Here is an 8,027-nt window from a genome sequence, read left to right as displayed (position 1 = left end):
GCCACTGCCCCTCCCTCATGTCTTCTTTTACCTCTAATAACAGGCTCATAGTTTTCAGTTTTATATTTAAGTGGTCAGTAACCTACAAGTAATATTGTATTTTCTCCTTTAATTATCAATTTAACTTATACTGCCTCGTTACTCTGACTGTGGTTGCAGTAACACATTGATTAGAAGGATGATATGGAGCCACGTGAGCAAAAAGGGCCCTCCAGTGCTGTCACCGCTGGTTGCTTCTGACTATGGAGCGAAGCACAGCAAGCGGTTTCTTCACTGTTGAGACACTGGAGCGGCCTCAGGTTCATCTGTGATGTGATGTCCAGGTGTTTTGTGTCTTGGGGAAAATTGTGAAAGAGACACAGTGAAAATATAGCTTTACTAAAGGTAAGAGTAAAGCATGGAATGTGCTCCATAGGAGGGGAGCATACAGATGGACAGCGCCTAGCTCAAGACCCCAGGGTTATGAGACCAGATAATGGGAAGAGCCTATCCTGGGATGGGGCAGATCCTGACCCTGATTGTAAATTCTACTTTAGATGTACATCTTGCACACATGAGTTGGAAAATTTCCAGACAGGCCACTTTAAGGAAAATTGGCCTTCTCTGTGCTTGCCTCCTATGCTGGTCCCAGCCGGCCTTTTCTGTCTCTCCTCTCAAGAAATACCTGACCACAAATTACCCATAGGAGAATTTTGTTTTTTTCAGGGTCAGTGCCTTAGGTCACTGAGATGTCCCTACACTTAACTGCCTCAGTTGCAAGCCTGTTCTCTCCACTGAAGTGATTTATCAAGAGATGCAAGGGACCAGGAGACTCGCAACTTCTCTAGAAGAGAACATTGAACGTATGAAAACCACATAGAAAAGCCCACAGTAAAAGGGCAATGCATTCACACATGCCTATAACGCCAGCACTCCAGGTAGAAGAAGGAGGGCCAGACCTCAGCATCATTGTTGACATAGGGAGATGGAGATGAGCCTAGGTTACATGTGACCCCGTCTCAAGCAAAAGCATACAGTCATTTTCCAAGAAAAAGGAATAAAAATGTTTCCTCTTAATATAAGTATGATAATGGAATTCACCGAAAATAGGGGAAGAAAAGGCAACTGTGTTGAAAATAAGTAGTATATTCTTATAAATGATATGATCATATATACAAACCAATAGAAGCTATTAAAGGTGATCCTATTTTATAAAATTAGTGGGGTGCATAAATAAGTTATGAGTCTATGAGATGGGTTGAGAAGTAAAGGCACTTGGCCACCCACCAAGCCTGGTGGCCTGGCTTCATTCCCTAGGACTCATATGGTGGAAGAGAGAACAGAGTGTAGACCAGCCTGACCTAAATCTCACAGACATTTGCCTGCCTCTGCCTCCCAAGAGCTGGGGATAAAGGCAGTGCCACTGTGTCCAGAGTAGCTTCATACTTTTACAGGGGCTACTTAGTTTTACAAAACCTAGACATTTCCCATTACACTTTCTCAATTCAGTTTGAGGGACACTCTTCTAAATATCACTTATTATATTATTAACATTATTATTTCCCTTTATTTTCATACAAGGAATTCCATCCATAAAGTCAACACTCCCCAAGACAGTATAGATTCAATGCCATTATCAAAATCTATTTTTGTTAGTGATTTATTTATTTATTTATTTTTACATTTATTTATTTATTTATTTAATGTAATGTAATGTAATGTATATGAGTACACTGTAGCTGTACTGATGGTTGTGAGCCATCATGTGGTTGCTGGGAATATAGATTGCTCGCTCCAGTTGCCCCTCTCACTCTGCTCTAAAGATTTATTTATTATTATTTTTAAGTACACTATAGCTGTCTTCAGACACACCAGAAGAGGGCGTCAGATCTCATTATGGATGGTTGTGAGTAACCATGTGGTTGCTGCGATTGAACTCAGGACCTTCGAAAGAGCAGTCAGTGCTCTTAACCGCTGAGGCATTTCTCCAGCCCAGTGATTTATTTTTACTTTATGTGCATTTTGTTTTGCCTGCTTGTATGTGTGTGCAAGGGTGTCAGATCCCCTGGTACCAGTGTTGCAGACAGTTGTGAACTGCCCTGTGGGTTCTAGGAATTGAATCGAGGTCCTCTGGAAGAACAGATAGTGCTCTTAACTACTGAACCATCTCTCCAGTCTAAAATCTCAATGGCACTTGATTTTATAAATAGAAATTTTCAGCCTTTACAGAGAGAAGGCTCAACATTTGAGAGCTCTTGTTACTCTCCCAGAGAATCCGAGTGCAAGTCTCAGCACTTCCATCAGGCTACGTACAACTACCACCAATAGCTCCAGTTGCAGGGATCTGTTGCCTTCTGTCCTCCACAGGCATACATACACATACATAGTCAACAGACATGAAGATAGAGCCTAAAAGAAAAATGCAGCCTAAACTCTGCCTTGAAAGACCTTGAATAGCCAGAACAATTGGTTAGGGAAAAAAAAATCTAAAACAGTGTGGTATATACTGATGTGAAAATGCATGTATACATGGATGGAATAGTATAGAAAGCCCAGAAACATTTTTTTTAATGAGTTCTAAGACCAGTAAGAGAAGATAGCTTTTCCCATGATGCTGGAAAAGCCATATGAATTATGGAGCCTACACAACAACTCAGAATAGATCTGTGATCTAAAATTACAAAGAGCTTAGAAGAAAACATGGGACAAAGGTTTACAATACTAGATTTGGCCATAATTTCTTGAATATAATACCAAAGACAGGCAAGACAACAAGACAAGTGGACAAATTAAAGAAAATCTACATCAAGATACTGTGATGGGCATCCTACAGAATGGGAGAAATATTTTCAAATTATGTATATGACAAAGAATATGTACATGTGGTTGGAGGGGTGGCTCAACGGTTAAAAGAAATTGCTGCTATTTTAGAGGATCCAGGGTCTGTTCCTAATGCCCACACTAGGAGGTGCACAGCAACCTGTAACTCCAGCTCCAGGCAAAATGAAGTGTGTGCATGCATGTGAGTGTGCACACACATGCACAGTTAACATTTAAATATTTTTAAAGAACTAGCATTTAGGATATTTTTTTAAAAATTAAAATTCAACAGCGATAAGATAAGCAACTTGATTAAAAGGGAAGAGACTTTAGAAGAACATTCAGAAGATGCAAGTCAATTAGGATAGTGACTTAGCACAACAAGGAGATGAACCCTGTGCACTGGGGAGGCTGCTGGGGAATGCAGCCTGGCCTGTCTCTGCAGGTTGAGAGTTCTCTGATCCAGTGATTCTGCTTCTGCTTATAAATTCAACGGAATTAGAAGCAATGCTTTAGAGAAAGGTGTGGTGGTTTGCACCTGCTCTCGCAGCACTCGGAGGAGGCTGGGCCAGGAGGAGTTTGGGTTCACAGTCCCAGAGAAGTGAGAGCAAACCTTGGCAGGGAGGCATGGGAAGAAGTGGCAGGCTTGCCGGCAGGAACAGGAAGCTGGGAGCTCACAGCTTCTTCACCTGCAAGCACAAAGCAGAGGAAGAAAACTGGAAGTGTCTCAAGGCTTTTTACTCTCAAAGCCCACCCCTGGTGCCATGCTTCCTCATATAAGACTATACCACCTTAACCTCCCCCAAGCAGTACCCGTAGCTAACAAGTTTGCAAATACTCCAGCCTATGAGGGGACATTGCTCGTTCAAACTACAGCTATATGGTGAAGTCAACCTGAACTATACAGAGACCCCCATCTCAAGGATAAAATAGTGTCTTGAAGAGACACCAATGTAATGTGGACACCAATGGGGGTGGCAATGTGTTCATTTGGAAGCAACCCAGGTAGGTGTCCACCAGCAGATAGATGGATAAATAAAACATCAGCTACACAGCCACTGAACTATTACTCAACCTTACAGAGAAAGGGAAGTCCTGACACAGGTTCCAATAGAGACAACCTCTGAAGATATTAGATGATGTGAAACAGACAGTCCTACAAGACAAGTGCTTCCTAGCCCCACGTACATGAGTCACTTTTAGTGGTCAAACTCGGAGAGACAAAAGCAGATGGTGGCTGCTCAGGGCTGGAAATGGGGACATTTGAGTCATGTTTTCTCTTCATAAGATGAAAGTTCTGGAGATGGATAAGTATTATGAGAAATACTTGATACTGCTGAACTGTGTGTGAGTGTACAGGCATGGCCACTGGCCTACTCTCAGGGACCTAGCAGTTCCTTCTTCCTTTACCAGCTGCCACCACCACCAGGTGCTCCAAGTGGGCTGCAGACAAAAAAGATCACCAGACACCCCAGCTCTGTTCTCTGTGGTCCCTGTCATGGTTCCCTGAGTCAGCCTTTCCTTCTCTCTTCCTCTCTGCCCCATTTCTCTGCCCTCATGTCTGCCTCCATACCTTCCCCAGGACCTCACACCTTTCCCCTTCTCCCCCTCTCCCCCCCCCAAAAAAACCTCTTACAGCAGATTTGTTGCATAGCATAATTTCTTGGAGGTACACCTTGGCGTGGACCTGCCAAAGACACCCCTTCATCACATTATATTTCATAACAATATGTTTAAAAGATAATTACAGGTGGCTGGAGAGATGGCCCAGCGGTTAAGAGCACCAACTGCTCTTCCAGAGGCCCTGAGTTCAATTCCCAGCAACCACATCATGGCTCATGACCATCTATAACTCTCCAGCCCTTTAAAAGATTTTGGGGTTTTTGTTTGTTTTTTTGTTAATAGTACATTCATTGGACAAAGCAGGGTTCCGTTAGGATGGTTTCCTACAAATATATCATGAATTTCAGTTACATTCCTTGTCCTCTAAGATCTCCTGTTCGACTTGGCTGATTGCATGCCTTGGCTCTTGTGTGTAGTGCTGCAGGGGACATGGACAACTGTGCAGAGGTCTCTGAGTCATACTTGGATTTCTCTGGACATATCCCCAGGTGTTCTGCTGAGTTCTTTTTGGAGCCTTTATCCTCGTTTCCATGTTAGCTGGACTAATTCACATTCCCATCAGCACTGTTAGAGCATCCGCGCTTCAAATCCCAGGCAGCGTCTTTGCTGTTTTCTTACGAATAGCTGTCTGACTGGAATGAGGTGGAAGCTCACTGTAGTTCTGATTAGCCAAGCCAATCTCTGTGCACTTTGGGATTGTGCCGTCAAAGATGGTCGATCCAAGGAAACTTCCTGAGGTAAACTGTTTCTTCCCTTGGAGCTGAGAGGCCTGCCTGCTCCCTCACAGCAGTCAGTGTCTGGAGAACATGGGTAAAGGTACTGGCTTCTCAAGATGACCTGACTGGCTTCTGAAATGCTTTCTGGCCAGAGGTCGGGAGAAGGGAGGTCCTTTGACACGTAGCAGCAGCTGCAGCTTTCCAAGTCAGCTTCTGACACCAACTGGCCGCTCGTTCTCTCTGACCTGTGCACAGAGACTGAAGAGCGCAGGCTGCACTCAGACTGCTTGGTTGTGAGCCGTGTGTCTGTTTCTTCACCCATAAGGTGCAGATGAAAGCAATTACCAGCTTGTAGTGTTTGGGTAAGAATTCAAACAAGTGTACCCAGGCTGCTTATCGATATCTGGCCCGTCACAGGGTTGGTACTATTAACTAGTGCATAAAACACGGGCATTCATTCCGGTTCCATTCATCTCCTTGGACACTTGGGGGAGCTATACGATTGTAAAACAGGCACAGGCCGGAGAAGGGTGTTTGGAATAAAGATTTTAATGGCTAAAAGTTAAGAAGGGCTAAGGGCTATCTCCCTCCATGCCTGCCCTTTGCATAGGGGATTAGAGCCCAGAAACTAGAGGTTTGTTTGTAGTCATGCAAATAGCAGGGAAGGCTGGAGTTTTTTTTTTTTTCCCATTTTTTATTAGGTATTTAGCTCATTTACATTTCCAATGCTATACCAAAAGTCCCCCATACCCACCCACCCCCACTCCCCTACCCACCCACTCCCCCTTTTTGGCCCTGGTGTTCCCCTGTACTGAGGCATATAAAGTTTGTGTGTCCAATGGGCCTCTCTTTCCAGTGATGGCCGACTAGGCCATCTTTTGATACATATGCAGCTAGAGTCAAGAGCTCCGGGGTACTGGTTAGTTCATAATGTTGTTCCACCTATAGGGTTGCAGATTTTTCTTTGCATTTGTTAGTACTCAAGCTTACCAAGCACCTAGTCCCTGGGTCGGTATAGAATTCAAAACAAGCCTGTCCTTATCAAATTCTCTGCTGATGAATTTATGCTGTATTATTTTGTTGTGGTTTGAGCTTAGCAAGCAAAAACTAAGCAGGTGGTGTTCATTAAATTCATTGGTGTGATACATACATACACACGTGCACACACACATACATACATGCATGCTCAGACACACACATTCATCCTCATACAAACACAAATGCATGCGTACACATTCATTCTTACACATACGTACACAAATGCATCCATGTATCCTCATACATATGCATACACACACATGTATCCACACACACATACACACATGCATTCTCACATACACACAAACTCCTCATACTCTCATAGATTCTGTCTGTCTGTCTGTCTCTCTCTTCACAAAACACAAAAGGCATTGCCTTCACGAACCTTACTTTTGTAGAGGAATAAGGACACCCCTCACCTCTTTTCATGATCAAGTTAAAAGCTTAAGTGCCATTTATAAATTGATAATTTAGATTTCTCTGTTCAAACTAGACCATTACCTAGTCAGTAGCTTGGAATGATCAACCAACACAGGATGGATTAGAGTAAGGTGACTCTGGAACCAGGAGCCACTGAGAAGGTGGTTAAATGTTTTAGGTCCCCAGAGGACAAAGGCTGGAATAACTATGGGTGGTAATGGAGCCCGAGGTGAAAAAAACAAATCTGACATAAGTTTAGGGGGAAAATCAAATCAGAAAGTGGCAGGAGAAAGTTGGGGCTGGGGGGGCTGGGCATTTAGCTCAGTGGCACAGAACTTGACTGACAGGCAAGAGGAAGGACCTGGGTTCAACACTCTGCATCACAACAAAATGAAGAAGTGTGGGTGTTTGGTGGGAGGCAGGGGGACAGACAAAGAACAACTACTAACACATAACTGGGGAGCAGCAGGGGGGGGCCAGAAAGAGGTAGGTGAGAGCAGAAGGGGGAAGGGTGCTGTATTCCTACACTGTGGACATCTTATGGGGGAGGAGACTGGATTGGAAGTCCCTTTTTCTGGATGTTTCTAAGCAGAGCATCAAAATTCTAGAAACCTGTGATAGATTGAAGACAAGGGAAGGCGGCGTCAAGGCAGGAAAGAGCCAAGGGCCCTGAGTACTCTGTAAGGGAGACGCTGTCCATCATAAGGAGAGGGTCCTCCCACCCCATCTCAGAGGCCAGAATGTGGGCAGACCCAGGGATCAAGGATAAGGTGATGCTGTGAGTTTATTGCTGAGTGAGGCTTCTGGGGAGTAAGGATGCTCCATTATCTGGCTTAGTGAGGCAAGGGCCAGTCATCACTGGGGTTTGCCAGGGAATAGGAGTAACTTGGCGCAGGATGATGGCCTCCTACAACCAAGGCAAATATGCCTGCATCCCCCATCACAGTCATTCTGTACCTTGATTTATGAGCTTGCAGTTTTCATGATGAGATATGACATTTTTGTATTTCCCTTTTCAGAACGGAGATGAGGGCAGTTCAGTATGTGAATGAGGACATCGTTGAAGTGATTGGCCATGCACTGGTATCTGGGTACCACAATCACCTTGGCTTCATGATGTTCATACTATCTTTCATTCTCTCTGACGTCTGTGTACTACAAATAGGGACTCAGGGAAATATTAGGCAGGGAATTCTTTCCTCTGATCTTCCAGATGTTCTTGCTAAAACTTAGCATCATCTCTCACCTACACATCTAACTGATAACCATGTTTGCGGCTCTGCTGACCAGGATGTGGGCAGTTGAAAGAGACCTTCCCTGCTCTCTCTATAGTATCTGTCGTCTCCTTTCCTCTGCCTCTGTGACATCTTCCTTCCTGCTGAGCTAGGCAAATCTGTCCCTAGCATCTGTGCTGGAGCAACAGACATGCCT

At 44.2% G+C, this 8,027-nt stretch overlaps 1 long non-coding RNA gene across 2 annotated transcripts in view; it reads right to left on the bottom strand.

The window, feature by feature from the left end:
• Positions 1-2,155: 2,155 nt before the first annotated feature.
• Gm40026 overlaps positions 2,156-8,027 on the bottom strand; it is a 31,858-nt gene continuing 25,986 nt past the window's right edge. For both annotated transcript variants that reach the window (XR_879936.2, XR_879935.2), the window contains exon 3: positions 2,156-3,488. This is a non-coding gene — a long non-coding RNA (predicted gene, 40026). The remainder of the gene's footprint in view (positions 3,489-8,027) is intronic.

This window comes from Mus musculus, chromosome 11 (genome assembly GCF_000001635.26).
Source record: "Mus musculus strain C57BL/6J chromosome 11, GRCm38.p6 C57BL/6J".
In the NCBI taxonomy this organism is placed as follows: Eukaryota; Metazoa; Chordata; class Mammalia; order Rodentia; family Muridae; genus Mus; species Mus musculus.
Note: the sequence above shows the minus strand (reverse complement) of the source record. Positions and strands in the feature narration are given on the sequence as shown.